The sequence below is a fragment of the Hyla sarda genome, chromosome 1 (assembly GCF_029499605.1).
Source record: "Hyla sarda isolate aHylSar1 chromosome 1, aHylSar1.hap1, whole genome shotgun sequence".
Taxonomy (NCBI): domain Eukaryota; kingdom Metazoa; phylum Chordata; class Amphibia; order Anura; family Hylidae; genus Hyla; species Hyla sarda.
In genome coordinates this window covers 142,519,289-142,534,527 of record NC_079189.1, presented here as the reverse complement: position 1 = coordinate 142,534,527, position 15,239 = coordinate 142,519,289, and the positions used below count along the sequence as shown (strand labels likewise).

The following is a 15,239-nucleotide window of genomic DNA, read 5'->3' as shown; positions in this document are numbered from 1 at the left end:
CACTGGGTTTTTTTAAATGGGAAAAGGGGGGGGTGATTCAAACTTTTATCAGGGAAGGGGTTAAATGACACTTATTAACTTTTTTTTCATTTTTTTTTGCAGTGTTATAGCTCCAATAGGGGGCTATAACACTGCACACACTGATCTTTTACACTGATCCATGCAAAGCCATAGCTTTGTATTGATCAGTGTTACAGGCGGTCAATTGCTCAAGCCTGGATCTCAGGACAAACGGTAACTACCATTGTCATCAGTGCCACCTGCACTACCTGTCAGTACACACAGGTTAGTGCAGGTGACTTTGGTGATAGATGTCCTTAACCAAAATTCACTGCAAACATCAAACAATGCTTTCAAATATGTTTGATGAATTGGGGCCAAGCTTTTTTAACACACAATTCAGAAAATTTAAAACAACCAGGTTACAAACTTAAATGGCCATTCTCCTTGAGAAAAACATTTTTGCCTTTTTCTTTTTTTCTAATTTTTGTTGGGCAAAGTATAGACTATGAGCAGACAATTTTCACAAAAATAATATTTTGATCTGTTTTTTAACCATTTTGGCTAATATTTGTTTTGCTAATATTTTGACATGAATGGAATTTACTTTCACACTTAAACTTAGAATTTCTTGGCGAATTCCAACTTCAATAAGATGTTGACTTGAATCTGGATTTACAGTCCTTGGTTGTTGCAAAATAGGAATTTCTTGGAGAGTTAATGTGACTTTGTCCACATTGTTGCCTGCTGTGTTATCCTAGGTAAGGCATCCAACAAAAAAATATAAAAATAATAAAAATTAAAAGGGATTTTACAGAGGAAACATAATTGATAAAGTACATTGAGTTGTAACACTTACTTGACATGCTGCTGTTGTGTTGGACCTGTGAACTTCCAAAGAAGAATCCACTGTGGTGTTGTTTTCTACATCAAGCTCCACTGGTAACTCTTGAAGGCACATGACAGCAACATCATCATAAACATGCAGTACTTTTTAGTCTGTAATCACAAAATGATGGAAACAGCCTTGTTTGCTAAGTCAATTGCAAAAAAGCACCTTATACATAATTTCAGTAATCAAACAGGAAATTAAAATAAGAACAAAATTTAAAAAAAATGGTCCATTAAATAGGCCAGAAAATACATAGAGCCATAAACATGTCAAACCACAGTTTACAAAATGCCACAACAATGGCTAACCTCTGCTCACATTTTGACCTCAACAGGTTGAGCAAACATTAACAAAAATCACCTTTTTTGTCGTGAATTCCAAGGCAAATATTCTCAAATCTGAATAAGGGTGCATGCACACCATGCTTTTGCAATACAGTTCCCATATCAGGTTTTAAAAGACGAAAATGAAAAACGGATTCCTTAAAACCTGACTGAACTGTATTAAAACGTGTGTACAAATTTCAATCTGTATACGGTTTATAACCGTATACGGTTTGAAATATGATGTCCGGTTGCATCCGTTTAAAAAAAAAAAACATTGTATACATTTTTAACTTTTCACTCTATTTTGAATAAAGTTTCACTTGTTTGATAGAAATTCCAAGCAAAAAAAAAAAAACTGTGCAAAGTCAAAAACCATATGGTGAAAACCGGATGGAACCGTACATACATACGGTTCTGGACGGTTCTCATTGACTCTTAAGTAAAGAACATATACGGTTTTTCACCTGGCCAAAAACCTGGTATACTACGGTTTTGGGTACGGGTAAAAAAAAACTGAAAAAAATGTCTAAGACGCAAAACGGACTAAACCGGATGATGCGTTTGACATATGGTTTACAATGTCAAGTCAATGCATATGGTTTTCTATACGTTCGTACGGTTTTTAACTTAAAACAGTATATGGGAACTGTATAGCAAAAACATGGTGTGCATGCACCCTAACGCTTTTAAATTTGTCGTGAAGTATGAATAGTTCCAAATTTTCTTTTTATTTAATTGCAAAATGCTCCAGAATCCTAAATTTGTGCATGTACGTTTGCTGGGATTATGGACTGTCATATTGCTTGCGATCCAAATAACTGACAATCTCCTCTAATTCCCAAAGTACCGTATTTATCGGGGTATACCACGCACCGGCCTATAACACGCACCCTCATTTTACCAAGGATATTTGGGTAAAAAAAGTTTTTTACCCAAATATCCATGGTAAAATGAGGGTGCGTGTGTGCGCGTGTATACCCCGATATACCCCCAGGAAAGGCAGGGGGAGAGAGGCCGTCGCTGCCCGCTTCTCTCCCCCTGCCTTTCCTGGGGTCTAGAGCCCTGCTGTCGGCCCTTCTCACCCCCTGGCTATCTGCGCCGCTGCCCGTTCTGTCCCCCTGACTATCGGTGCCGGCGCCCCATTGCCGGCGCCGATAGCCAGGGGGAGAGAAGGGGCAGCGGCACCCATTGCCGGCGCCGCTGCCCCGTTGCCTCCCCCCATCCCCGTTGGCATAATTACCTGAGTCTGGTCCGCGCTGCTGCAGGCCTCCGGCGTGCGTCCCCTGCGTCGTTGCTATGCACGGCTCGGCGCACTGACGTCATGCGCCGCGCCGTTCAGCGCATAGCAACGACGCCGGGGACGCACGCCGGAGGCCTGCAGCAGCGCGGACCCGACTCAGGTAATTATGCCACCGGGGATGGGGGGAGGCAACGGGGCAGCGACGCTGGCAATGGGTGCCGCTGCCCCTTCTCTCCCCCTGGCTGTCAGCGCCGCTTCTCTCCCCCTGGCTATCGGCGCCGGCAATGGGGCGCCGGCACCGATAGTCAGGGGGACAGAACGGGCAGCGGCGCGGATAGCCAGGGGGTGAGAAGGGCCGACAGCAGGGCTCTAGACCACAGGAAAGGCAGGGGAGAGAAGCGGGCAGCGACGGCCTCTCTCCCCCTGCCTTTCCTGGGGGTGTATCGGCGTATAACACGCACACAGACTTTAGGCTAAAAATTTTAGCCTAAAAAGTGCGTGTTATACGCCGATAAATACGGTAAATATGATTGGGCCTGAGAATTTACGGAATTATCTGGAACATAAATTTTTGAAAACAAAAAATGAATATATATATATATATATTTAAAAAAAACATATTGTCTGATAATGAAGTCAAAACCAACCTGGGATGCCTGATGCCATAGTAGAGGTGGGAAAACAATTCTCAAGGTAGTTCTGGATTTATCTTTAGTTGGTCAACCTTGCACTCTATATAATGCTAAAAAATAAAAGAAAAAAAACACATTTTGCATTATCAATTAAATTAGGCACATAGGGTGAGATTTATCAAAACTTGTGCAAAGGAAAAGTTGCCCAGGCCTTGTTAAAGAGGTCTTGTTAAAAATTAAAGTGAGCTGATTGGTTGCTATGGGCAACTGGGCAACTTTGCCTCTGTACAGGTTTTGATACATCTCCCCCATAGTACAATTAATATAAATATGATCCGTATGAAAAATCAAAAAGTCAAATGAAAAATTACCCTGTATATAACTTATCCAATATACTAAGGATAATCGCATTAGTCTGAATGCTGTGACCCCCCCATGATCTCCAGTTTCATGTCATGGTCATCATCATGATGAAATAATTTCGTCACCGCACTATGCACTGCTGTCACGCCCCCTCAATGAATTATAGTGGCTATATGGATGTGTGTTGTGGATATGTTCACACTACAGGTTTCTGCTGGAATCTACGCTCCACTCTGCGAGGGGAGATTACATCCTGGTGACCACTGCCGAAATTATTCGGCGCTACAGACGAGCGGCACTGCTCTGTCATGATTAACAGCTATGCAGTGTTTGCGTTCTTCCGTGCAAAGAAAGAACATGGGGAGATTTATTGCAGAGTTTCCCATAGCAACAAATAAGATAGCTTATTTTATTTTTTACAAGGACTCTGCAAAATGAAAGAAGTGATCTGATTGCTTGCTAGGGGCAACTTAGCAACTGTTCCTCTTGACATGTTTTGAGAAATCCTCACTGTTATCCAAAAAGTAGGAAACTATGGATATCAACAGAAAAAAAACATTAGGAAAACAGTAACCTCAACTTTGCAGTGCTGTCCAGAGGCATTGCTCTGGGGGTACATTTGCATGGACGTTTTGCATAAATTAAAGGGTAACCCGCCGAATGTAAGAATTTTAATGTGGCTCTGTCCTATTATGCTTTGCTTGTAATTGTTCTTAGGACCAAAAATATGGCAACAACGGCAAAACCTGTGTCTCAAAGTTAAAACGCAAAGAGACCTTTTTTCTTTAAAAATCAGCCCACAGTTTAACATAAACTAAACGACATTGCAAGGCTCCAAAAAACATTCCTTTAAATCAAAAACATCGGTCCCCATTTCACTTAGGAAAGCCTTGAAAGTCTGTTATGCTCCCTAAGGCAGAAACATCTCCTGTTACCACAAAGCTCACAGAGGAAGTGTTGTGTGGCGTGAACATAAAATGCTTGGCACATGCGTACTAGTTACTCTAGTGTTTGTGAATGAACACGCCAGAGTCTCTCTGCTCCTGCGATCTTTAAAACGTTTCAAAAGCGTAAGTACGAAAGCAAAGTGTACTTTTGCCTAGGCATTCTGACAAAAACAAGCCAATCTGCAGTTTTTTTTTGTTTTGTTTGGTTTTAAAAAGGGAAAAATATAGTCCTAGGGGTGTATTTCATTTACTCAGCACAGTTCCATCAAAGAAAAATCTTAAAAATGTAGAATCTTGATGGGCAATATGACTCCTTTACATAAATGTTAATGACCTGCCATGTTCGAGTATAATTTAAAACTATATTACCAAACCTAAAAGAAATAATTTAAAACCTAACACAATTTTTAGGGTAACCCCCCCCCCCCCCCCCCCCAAAAAAAAAGGAAATTATACTAAACTGAAAACTTCTATTATTACCAGTTCTTTCGTTGCTCAAGAGTTCGCAACAAAGTTGTAAAGCAAAGATGAGCCTGAGTTTTTAAACAACGTCTGGATTTAAATAATCTCATTGAGGAGGAAATCCATCGCCCATTTAGATTAAACAAGGCAGCAATAATGGGATTATATGTCAAGTTGGAAAGGCAAATGCAAAACAAATCCAAATGCTCCCAAGCTCTTAATGGATTAACAAAAATACTCTCAGTCATGTATTTCAGGGTGACGGGAGTTTTCCAACACTTCACTGCTGCAAGGTTTGGCATCAGCCAACCAACTTTCAGTAGGGTACTACATAAGGTCCTTGAAGCCATGTTGAAGGTAGCAAAGGACTACATTATTTTCCCAACAACTGCACAGGAACAAAAAAAAACTACAAGGAGCATTTCTTCAAAATAGCTGGAATGCCAAATGTTATAGGCTTAATAGATTGTAGCCATGTGGCTCTAATCCCCGTCATCATTGTAAGCACTTTTATCGAAAAATGTATAGGTCTGTGAATGTACAAATAGTTGTTGGTCCCCATCCAAAGTAAGACACATGCATAATCACTGGTTCAAACACAAAGAAGTGTCATCTTCAATATGTTGTAGAATAATTAATTTCTGAATTTAGTTACGCAGGAAATACCCAAGCTAGACATCTTAATTTTTAAAAAGACCAAATGTGTAAAATGATTTATATATGGTGTATCTGTCCACAGGAGATAATGGTTACCGCCTTTGCAAGTGGCTCCTCCCTACCTTTCACCACGCACTCCTGCTGCTCAACGTTACAATGCAGCACATGAGAAAACACAGTCTATGATAGAGCGTACATTTGGGATCTGGAAAAGTCGATTCCAATGCCTGGATGTCAGTGGAAGGGCATTAATGTACAAGCCAACAATTGTGTGTGAAATAATTATAGGATGTGCAATACTTCATAATATCACCAACAGCCACAACATGGAAATGCCTTTAGGAGATGATTTGAGGGAGGAAATACAAATCAATCATGAGCACAATGTTCAAAATGATCAAGTGGGCCAGCTTGTTAGACAGCATGTGACTGAAAGCCACTTTGGGTAATGTTACCTATGTTTATGTTGACAATAATAGTCGGATCATGCATGATTAACATATTTGAAAATGTAAATAACAAACAACATTAAAAATTAGTGTATTGACATGCCAATGAGAATTTTGTCTTATTTTCTTTGTCTTAAACATTTTTGCAGTTACACAAGTGTGCATTACAAGGAACTAATGTAATTATGATGTCACTACTGGTTATTAATAAGTTTGCGAAATTAAAGTTGAACAAAAAATTACCTGTGGAGAAAGTGTACGTCAGGAAGGCAGACTTCTTGGAAAAGCCATAATGAAGACTTTATAATATTCCAGCATACAGTCGAGAGTCCTCTGTCCTTAATCTAAAAAAAAATAAAACATGTTAGGCCAGCAAATGTAAAAACAAGTTTTGATAAAAAAAATATATCTGGAAGTATAATGAGTAGGTTAGTTGATAATATAACGTAAAGATAAATAGGGAACATATGGGATGTTACATAATTAATACAGGAAGAAAAAAAGAAAAGTAGAAAGAAGAACAACAAATCTGGGTGGCAAAAGTTAGTCTGATGCAGGGTAAAACATTGAATATATGTGTAAAGAAAATGGATGTAGTTAGAAAGGTGGGGAAAGGATAAAAGTGTAAAGAAACTTTTTACATGAGGTCATTAACTAAGGCAAATGACTTAGAAATATATGTGACACTAAGGTGTATGTTACTTGGAAGTTAGTTAAAGCAAGCACAAATGGGTAGGGTATGTGGGGGCATGACTGGAGATGATGATATATTGATAATACCTTGTTTGAACCTTGGAAATAGTTTTGTCATGAGGGGAAAAAAACCTAGGACTTAAAAAAAAAAATGTTCCGGAAACATATGTGGATGGCTCTTGATGTTCTCTGACCAGCTGCATGTAGATCACGTGTTTTTCCGACACACAGCGCGTGCTGATATCGACATCACATGAGCTTTGCCAGTTATTAGACATGAAAATTGAACGTACAGTAATGAGTAGTGGACAAAAAGAACAAGACCAGCGGAAGATGCCACAGCGAAAGATGAAGTTGCCTGAGATCCCGGCTGTACCAGTGTAGGGATCACGGTTCCCTCTGTAGCTGCAGTATTCGTTGTTGAGCAAAGTATAGTAGGACTCTGCCCTGAAGCCGGCGCTTAAGCCGGGGCTGTGCTCAGTAGGTGGAGAGGGAGGTCAACTGCCTCATCATCCGGTTGCAACCTCTTGCGCTGGGGAGATGAGGCGACCGCTCCATCTCCCAGCGTAAAATTCTCCATCTGGGGAGCTGCACCGTCTGAGCTTGCTCCTGTGCTGTTAAACAGTCTATGTGGATCCAGGCCAACTGCCTGCGATCCAGGGTGGACTGGTACAGGGATCACTGACCCCTCTGCAGCTGTAGAGCTGGCACTGGTGTCTGTTGCTGGACAGAGTGTAGCAGAACTCAGCCCTAATGCCGGCGCTTCCACCCTGGTGTCCTGACCGGATACTGCTAGAGCGTTGCGGTCCGGTGTGCAATCAAGGGGAAGGGGAAGACAGAGACCAGCCGTCTCATCTGTGCTGGTTTCCTCTGCTGTACATGGCTCGTGACCATAGAAATCCCCCTCAAACAAGGACAGGTAGTCTTCCTCGAGGTACCATTCCTGATACATCAGCCAAGATAGATCCGGTTCCAGGTCTGGCACCTCCGACTGCGGCAGCATCTCTCTCCGCTTGTCCTGGATGTCCCAGAGTCTGTATGCCTCGGTACAGCCAAAGTCGTACCTTTCCTCGAATGCATCCCACAATAGACCAGGCCAGCCGAAGTTTTTTACCTCCAGAGAACAGGCTGTGTTTGGCTCCGACTGCCTGCAGCTTGCCCACCAGTACAGGGCACGGTAATGAGCCTCGAGCTCCGTTTCTTTCTGCACCAATCTGTGCAACTCAACCATTTCGCTGCCCGTGGGTTGCTCTCTGAGGTAACGAAGCCGCAAGTGGACCTGTTCCCTGAAGCGCTGTTCTGGGGTGGGCAGGGCTTGTGCTCGGCTTCTCCGCGACTCCTCAAGAACAACTTCCCAAATCTGCAAGCGAATGAAGGCTCTCTCTTGCATGGACATCTCTTCCATGGCATACTGCAGCTTCGCTATACAGAGTTGTGTCAGCTGTGTAAGGACCCTGTTCACACTCTCTCGCGTGGAGGATTTTTGAAGAGACCCAGGAACCATTGCACCTCTCTTCGGAAATCCTCCATCCTTACAGGCTCTTCCTCGCCAGGGTAAGTTGCTGAGACCGGGATCAAGCCAGCGGCTGTATCTCCCCCAGCTGGGCTGGTCTCAGTGTCAATCCTGGAGAAGTCAGATCCCACCGTTGCCACCAATTGTGACGGACTGACTCCGCCAAAAGTGACTTCTGCTTCCGGATGACGAGCCCCAGCATATCACAGGCAATATCCCCAGGCAGAACTAGAGATTATTGCATCCTTGTACCCAAAGAACCAGGCAACACCAGTCTTCAGGTATAAAATCAGAACTCTTTATTGGTGGACTAGTGTCCTCTTTTATAGGAAGGACATCACAGGGGGAAGGGTCAGTAAAGACAACACAGTTGACAGCTAGTCTGGGAGCTAATCCAACAAAGGTAATCCAGGTGACAGGTAGTCTGTGAGATAATCCAACAAAGGCAATCCAGGTGACAGGCAGTCTGGGAGACAATCCAACAAAGGTAATCCAGGTGACAGGCAGTCTGCGAGATAATCTAATAAAGGCAACTAGCTCTCCCTATACAGTGCCTTGAGTGCCAAAGGTGTATTGTGCACAGAAAGTGTATGAAAACAGCAAACAAAAGTATTTTAACTGGACAACATCAACTGAGGGGTACAAATAGTGATGTCCCAAAGTCCATCCAAGTAGGTAGGGTGACTCTAGGATCTGTCACAGTCCCTCATAAGTTTGTTTGGCCTTTATAGTGTGAGAAGAATTGCGCCTAGTTACCGTAGGTTAGGTTTGCACAACTGCAACATGTACATTGGCCATTGGTCAGTCAAATCTACAAATAGGGATCCATAGTTTGAAAATGGAGAGCCAATTTAACAATACAACCTGAGAGAACCGAAAAACTGACCAGGTCTGACATGGTGGAAAGTTTGGCGCCGAAAGCCGAGTTAGTTTGGTCGGGGAACTTAGTAAATCTTCCGGGTTTTGTGAAAATAATAAAGCCATTCCCCTTTTTCAGGTTTAAAGATGGAAAAGTTGGTTAGGTCAGAAAAGGGAGGCGCAATGAGGCGCAAGAGGACGCATGTTGTCTGCGTCAACAGTTGGATTAATAATAGTAAATGAGGCCCACTATCTTTATTGTGAGTAAATATGCTTAAATGGGCACTGTCAGATACAAAAACTTTTAATATGTTGTAAAGCATGCAAATCCAATAGGTTTTGCAATTGCTTTCATTAGAAAATTTTCAGTATTTCATACAAAAGTCCAGTCAAACAACTGCCTCCCCTGCCTGCTTGGACACATACTAGTCCTGCTGTGTCCATGCGTCATCACCTATGTCATGGACACACTTCCTTGATTGACAGCTGTGAGCGCAGGGCTCACAGCTGGAGGAAAAATACTCCCACTGTCAGCTTGTGTCCCGCTACTGTCAGTGAGGACAAGCTGGGAGTTGTAGTTTTGCTAATGCTAGGGGAGATGTGATCAGACAGCATACTGAGGGAGGGGGCGGAGACCTGCACAGTGAGGCCACACACCCTCCCTTTGAGAGGAATTCAGACTAGTGAGCTAAATTAAAAGTGTAATAAAAAATAAATAAGGAGAAGGAAAGTGGAATCCCGGTTCCACAAAGAAGCGGTGCTTGGTAGCGCTCGTTTCCAGCTACCAAGCACCACTTCTTTGTGGAACCAGGATTCCACTTTCCTTCTCCTTATACCAGACGTCCAGGACCAGTTCCCGAGACGAACGGGTGCCCAGCAGCTTTTCCACCACCACCTCCCAGGGATCTGGGATACAAGCCTTCCACGGTGTTGTGTCTGTAACACAACACCCCCAGGTGAGCGCACCAGTCTCTGTTCACCTGTGTATTTCTGATACATACAGAATCATGGCACATTAGTGCGCTCTCTTTTCTGTTTCCTTTTTTTGCATATACTTGAAAAAATAAATAAGGTGCTAGACACATAAAAATTAGATGTACATAATCAGGATTAGGTACTGAGTGATATATTAAAAAATATAGTTTTTTTGTTGGATCTGACGGGTATGCTGTAAACTTTAAATTTGACACCTATAGCTTTTTTATTTTTCTGTCTATAGGGCTGTATTAGGGCTAATATTTTGTGTTGTGGTCTGTAGTTTTTATTAATACCACTTTTGTATATTTGTGACTTTTCATCTTCCTTAACTCCATTTTTTTCAGACATGTAATGTGACAAAAAATGAGCAACTGTTATATTTTAATAGTTCCGACAATTCTGCATGCAGCAATACCAAATATGTGTATTTATTTTATTCTTTGTTTGTTAGAAAAAATTGGAACAGTGGGGTGGTTTACAATTTCATTAAGGAAAAGGCTTTTACATATATAAAAATTATATATATATATATATATATATATATATATATATATATATAATAGTCTACGATTAAGCCCCATGTGGGCAAAAGGTGTCAGACATTTTCCTGTATGTGAATTGTGTCAAGAGTTTTGAATAAAGGAAAGCTGGTTTTATCCTTCACCTGAAGTGCCGGACCTTCTTCTTTTCTTGATATATATATATATATACTCCCCCATAGTGAATAGTGGTGGTGGCAGGTAGCCTGAGAGTTTTGAATCTATATCTATTCAGGAGATTTGGATCTCAGTTTTAAAAAACTAAAAACCTGATTGCTAAAATGAAATCTGAAGAACATACCTGGCACTAAATATTTAGATATTTACTACAAAGTTCTTTTCTGTACTTGAGCTCTCTCTCCAACTTTCTTTATATCCTAAAGCATGGAGCCCAAAACTCATCTCCATATTCTCCATATAAGATGAGACTTCCAAGCAATTCCATGCCCTTCCTGCTTAGCTTAAAGGAGTCCGGCGCAGACTTTTTCTATTCCGTCCTGCCCGGACTTATTTTTTTACACTTGTTAAGTTCACAGAGAGGACTATTACTAGCAATCATTAGATTGCTAATTCTAAATACTGCTCTGCTATTGCAATTGGTGATCAACTGGTAGAGTCTACCTTACCAGACTCTATCAGCAGATCATCCAGAGACACACATGGAGCAGGTGAGGAGTCTTCTGGTGGGCATGTAAACTGATCAGACCCCCACATGTATGCTCCATGGGTTCAGATCAGGTAGCGGCCACATCATTCTTGCTCTTAAGTGCCATGATCCCCATTAATGAAGGCACTTAAAGGGTTAATGGTGGACATCAATGATATTGCCGATGTCCGTGATTGTAAGTGTGCGGCCCTCCCTCACAGTCTAAGAAGCAAGTGCAGCTCCTGTGCTCTCTTCAAAGATAGAATGCCTTTTAGGATGTAAAAGTACCAGGGCACCAGGCCATACATTGATGTCCAATCTCCTTAAGGGATTAAAACATAATATTCTCACTATCTACAGCCACCACTTGACGGATTTTAACGTGTTAACGACCATGGACATGTATAGGTCCAGGGGGGGATGCACGTTCCCGCAACTGGATGAGTATACACATCCATGGTTCTTGTGGATACTGCCCAGTGTACCCACAAGATTGTGGCAGGGACTCAGCTATAATACACAGCCGGGACCCTGCCGCACTGTTGGGACTGAAGTAAACTTCGGTCCCGGCAGTTTATCCCTTACAGCCGCGGTCAGAAGTGACCCCGGGCTGTAAGTGTTTTGACAGAGGGAGGGAGCTGACGTGGTAATAATTCCTGCCAAAATACTATGGTGTTAAAATACTCACTGTACCCCCTAGCGAATACCTTGAGGGGTCTAGTTTTTAAAATGGGGTCATTCAGGGGGGGGTTCCTATGTTCTATCACCTTCAAATTTCTGCAAACCTTGCATAGCACATAAAAAAAAGATGTACATTTCAAATTTTCTAAATTTTCTAAATTTCAAGTAAAATTGTTAGGCTTCTAATTCATTTAAAATGTTATTAAAAAAAGAAAAAGAAATGCTTTCGAAATAAACTAGACATCTGAAAGTATAAGTTTCATAAACTATTTGGTCAGTAAGTACGGTATAAATGCAACCAATTAGTGTTAAAATAGCAAATAAAAACATTATTTTTTTTATAATTTCATGATTTTTTGCATTGTAAAAAAAAAATACAAATGATATCGGCTTACTTCTACCATGTACATGAAGGACAACTTGTGACAAAAAAACAATGTCAGAATTGTCGTGATTGGCAAAACCTTACCAGAGTTATTCTCTGATAAAGTCAGACATCCCCAATTTGAAAAAACTCAGAGAAAGAAAAAGAAAAAGGAACACAAAAGCGCCCCTGGTGAAGTATGTTTAACACAGGTGTGAAGATGCTGGTTATAAACACTCACCCTGTGATGTTGCGCTCAGAGCACAACATCTATATGCACATGTAGGATAGATGGGGTCCTGCGGCTTGGTTTCCCCGATCCCAGGTTCCTCTAGTTCGGTAGTAGTATAAACAGCGAAAAAGTTCAAAAAGTGGAACTTTTCAAAGCGCCAGACCCCAAAAAATAGTCAGTCCAACGATGTAGACCAAATGGATAAAAGATAGCATTTATTTGAAGCACAAACCAACGCGCTTCAGGCCCGAAGAGGGCCCTTCTTCAGGATGGTGCTTTGAATAAATGCTATCTTTTATCCATTTTGGTCTACATCGTTGGACTGACTACTTCCAGGAGTCTGGTGCTTTGAAAAGTTCCACTTTTTGTACTTTTTCGCAGCTTAGTTTGAAAAAACATGCCTGGTCTTTAAGGGGCGTACATGTTTACTTGGATTGGTCCTTAAGGGGTTAAGAGCTTATAGCATACTAAGTCAGTATCAAAACCTGTGCAAAGTAAAACTTGCCCAGTTGCCCATAGCAACCAATCAGCTTGCTTCTTTCATTTTTAGGAAGGCATGTGAAAAATTAAAGAAGCGATCTGATTGGTTGCTATGGGCAACTGGACAACTTTACCTCTGCACAGACTTTGATACAGCTCCCCCATAGTGGTTAGTGGTGGCGGCAGGTAGCCTGAGAGTTTTGAATCTATATCTATTCAGGAGATTTGGATCTCAGTTTAAAAAAAACTAAAAACCTGATTGCTAAAATGAAATCTGAAGAACATAACTGGCACTAAATATTTAGATATTTACTACAAAGCTCTTTTCTGTACTTGAGCTCTCTCTCCAACTTTCTTTATATCCTAAAGCATGGAGCCCAAAACTCATCTCCATATTCTCCATATAAGATGAGACTTCCAAGCAATTCCGTGCCCCTCCTGCTTAGCTTAAAGGAGTCCCGCGCAGACTTTTTCAATTCCGTCCTGCCCGGGCTGCTAAAAAAGACAAAACAAACTTTCACTTACCTCCAAATGTTCTCCCGGAGCTCCGCAACAGCTGATCGGTCGGCTGGGTTGTCTGCTTCCTACTTACTTTAGCCAGGTACGTCACACGGCGCTTCAGCCTATCATCGGCCGAGGCAGGACATCGCTGCGGCCGATGATGGGCTGAAGTGTCGTGTGACGAACCGGGCTAAAGGAAGTAGGAAGTAAACAGCCCGGCCGACCGATCAACTGTTGCGGAGCTCCGGGAGAACATTTGGAGGTAAGTGAAAGTTTGTTTTGTCTTTTTTTGCAGCCCGGGCAGGACGGAATAGAAAAAGTCTGCGCCGGACATCTTCTTTAATGTCTACATATATCCTTTTCTTGTCCTAATATCCCAAGTTGTGTTTTATTTTAAGGTTTTTTACTGCAATTTGTAATGGAATATTGCTGTGACATTCCGTCACTTACGGATTGGTCAAGGTTAGATTGCTGGAACCCACCATTATATTTAGAATGAGGAGACTACAGAGCTAACTATATATTGGATTGTATGGTACAACAGAGTAAACTGTGCGCCTAAATAACTATGGCCAAACGACACCCACAAAACACCCATCTTAGCACAGAAAGCATATATGGTGCTGAAAGTCGTATCATAAATATAGCAGACTCTATGCGCTGCAAATTCCTACAAATATAGGACAATAAGGGCCTTGATAACTGACCCCATTGTCTTTTTATTAGACAGCTTAAAACTAGACCAGGTGGACAGAAGATCCGCCTGGCCCAAAATTGTCACAGAAACATTCTTGATAGACACATAGACACAGTCATGTGTATAAAAATTATGGCACGACACTACAGCTATGTTTTCACTTTTATTTTGAATTTTTGTGGCAATTTTGCATTTTTTGCATGTTTTTTAAAAAACATTAAAAATCTCTGCAAAAGACGCACAATGGGAAAGATTTATCAAAACCTGCGCAGAGGATGAGTGGTGCAGTTGCCCATAGCAACCAATCAGATTGCTTCTTTTATTTCTCAGAGGCATTTTCAAAAATGTAAAAAATTATCTAATTGGTTGCTATGGGCTACTGGTCAACTTTTGCTTTACACAGGTTTTGATAAATCTCCCCTAATGTGTGAACACAGCCTCTTAGATCTAGTGCATTTTTAAACTTTCTCTCCACTGTGACTACAAAAAGCACATAAAATGCATGAATATTTTTTGTCACAATTACAGCCATGATTCTAGTGCATTTCAATTAGTAAATCTTGCATGTTGTGAACTAAAGGTAGTATATTGGATTATTTCTTCTTTTAAAAGGTGGCTACATTGTTGCAGTATGGAGTGGCTTACAAACATATGTGTCATGTAAATGTACTATAGTAATACCAGTCTTTTTTGTAAAGCAGCAGATTATCATTCTCACAGATTGGGGTTTTTAAAATGTCTAATAAAAAATTGTCAAATTAACAAGTCATTTATTAGACGAGCTAATGTCTCTATTTTGTACAATGCACAGACACTTAGGTTTTTCAATGCGTACAATGCAGACACTCATATAAAATGAAATACATCTTTTATCTTCCCACAATCTCTTGTGATTTCCATCTTCAATCCCTGGGTGCTTTATCCTCAGCTTCTGTATAATAAAGATTTAGCAAGGTGTGAATTTGTTTCTCGTCTGGAAACATTAATAAGGCGCTGAGATGTAACATATTGATTTAGTTAAGCAGATGACACATCACTGGATTCAGATGTGTGCAATAAAGAAGTGGATATTTGCACTGTAAAAGCTGA

General features: G+C 41.2%; 1 long non-coding RNA gene across 1 annotated transcript; it reads right to left on the bottom strand.

Annotated features, from left to right (window-relative positions):
• Window positions 1-451: 451 nt before the first annotated feature.
• LOC130302668 (uncharacterized) lies at window positions 452-13,610 on the bottom strand. The gene is made up of 5 exons (XR_008852842.1): window positions 13,478-13,610; window positions 6,212-6,312; window positions 3,106-3,200; window positions 860-999; window positions 452-757 (listed from the first exon to the last, which is right to left on the bottom strand). It is a non-coding gene; the product is annotated as an uncharacterized LOC130302668 (long non-coding RNA).
• Between the last annotated feature and the right edge of the window lie 1,629 nt (window positions 13,611-15,239).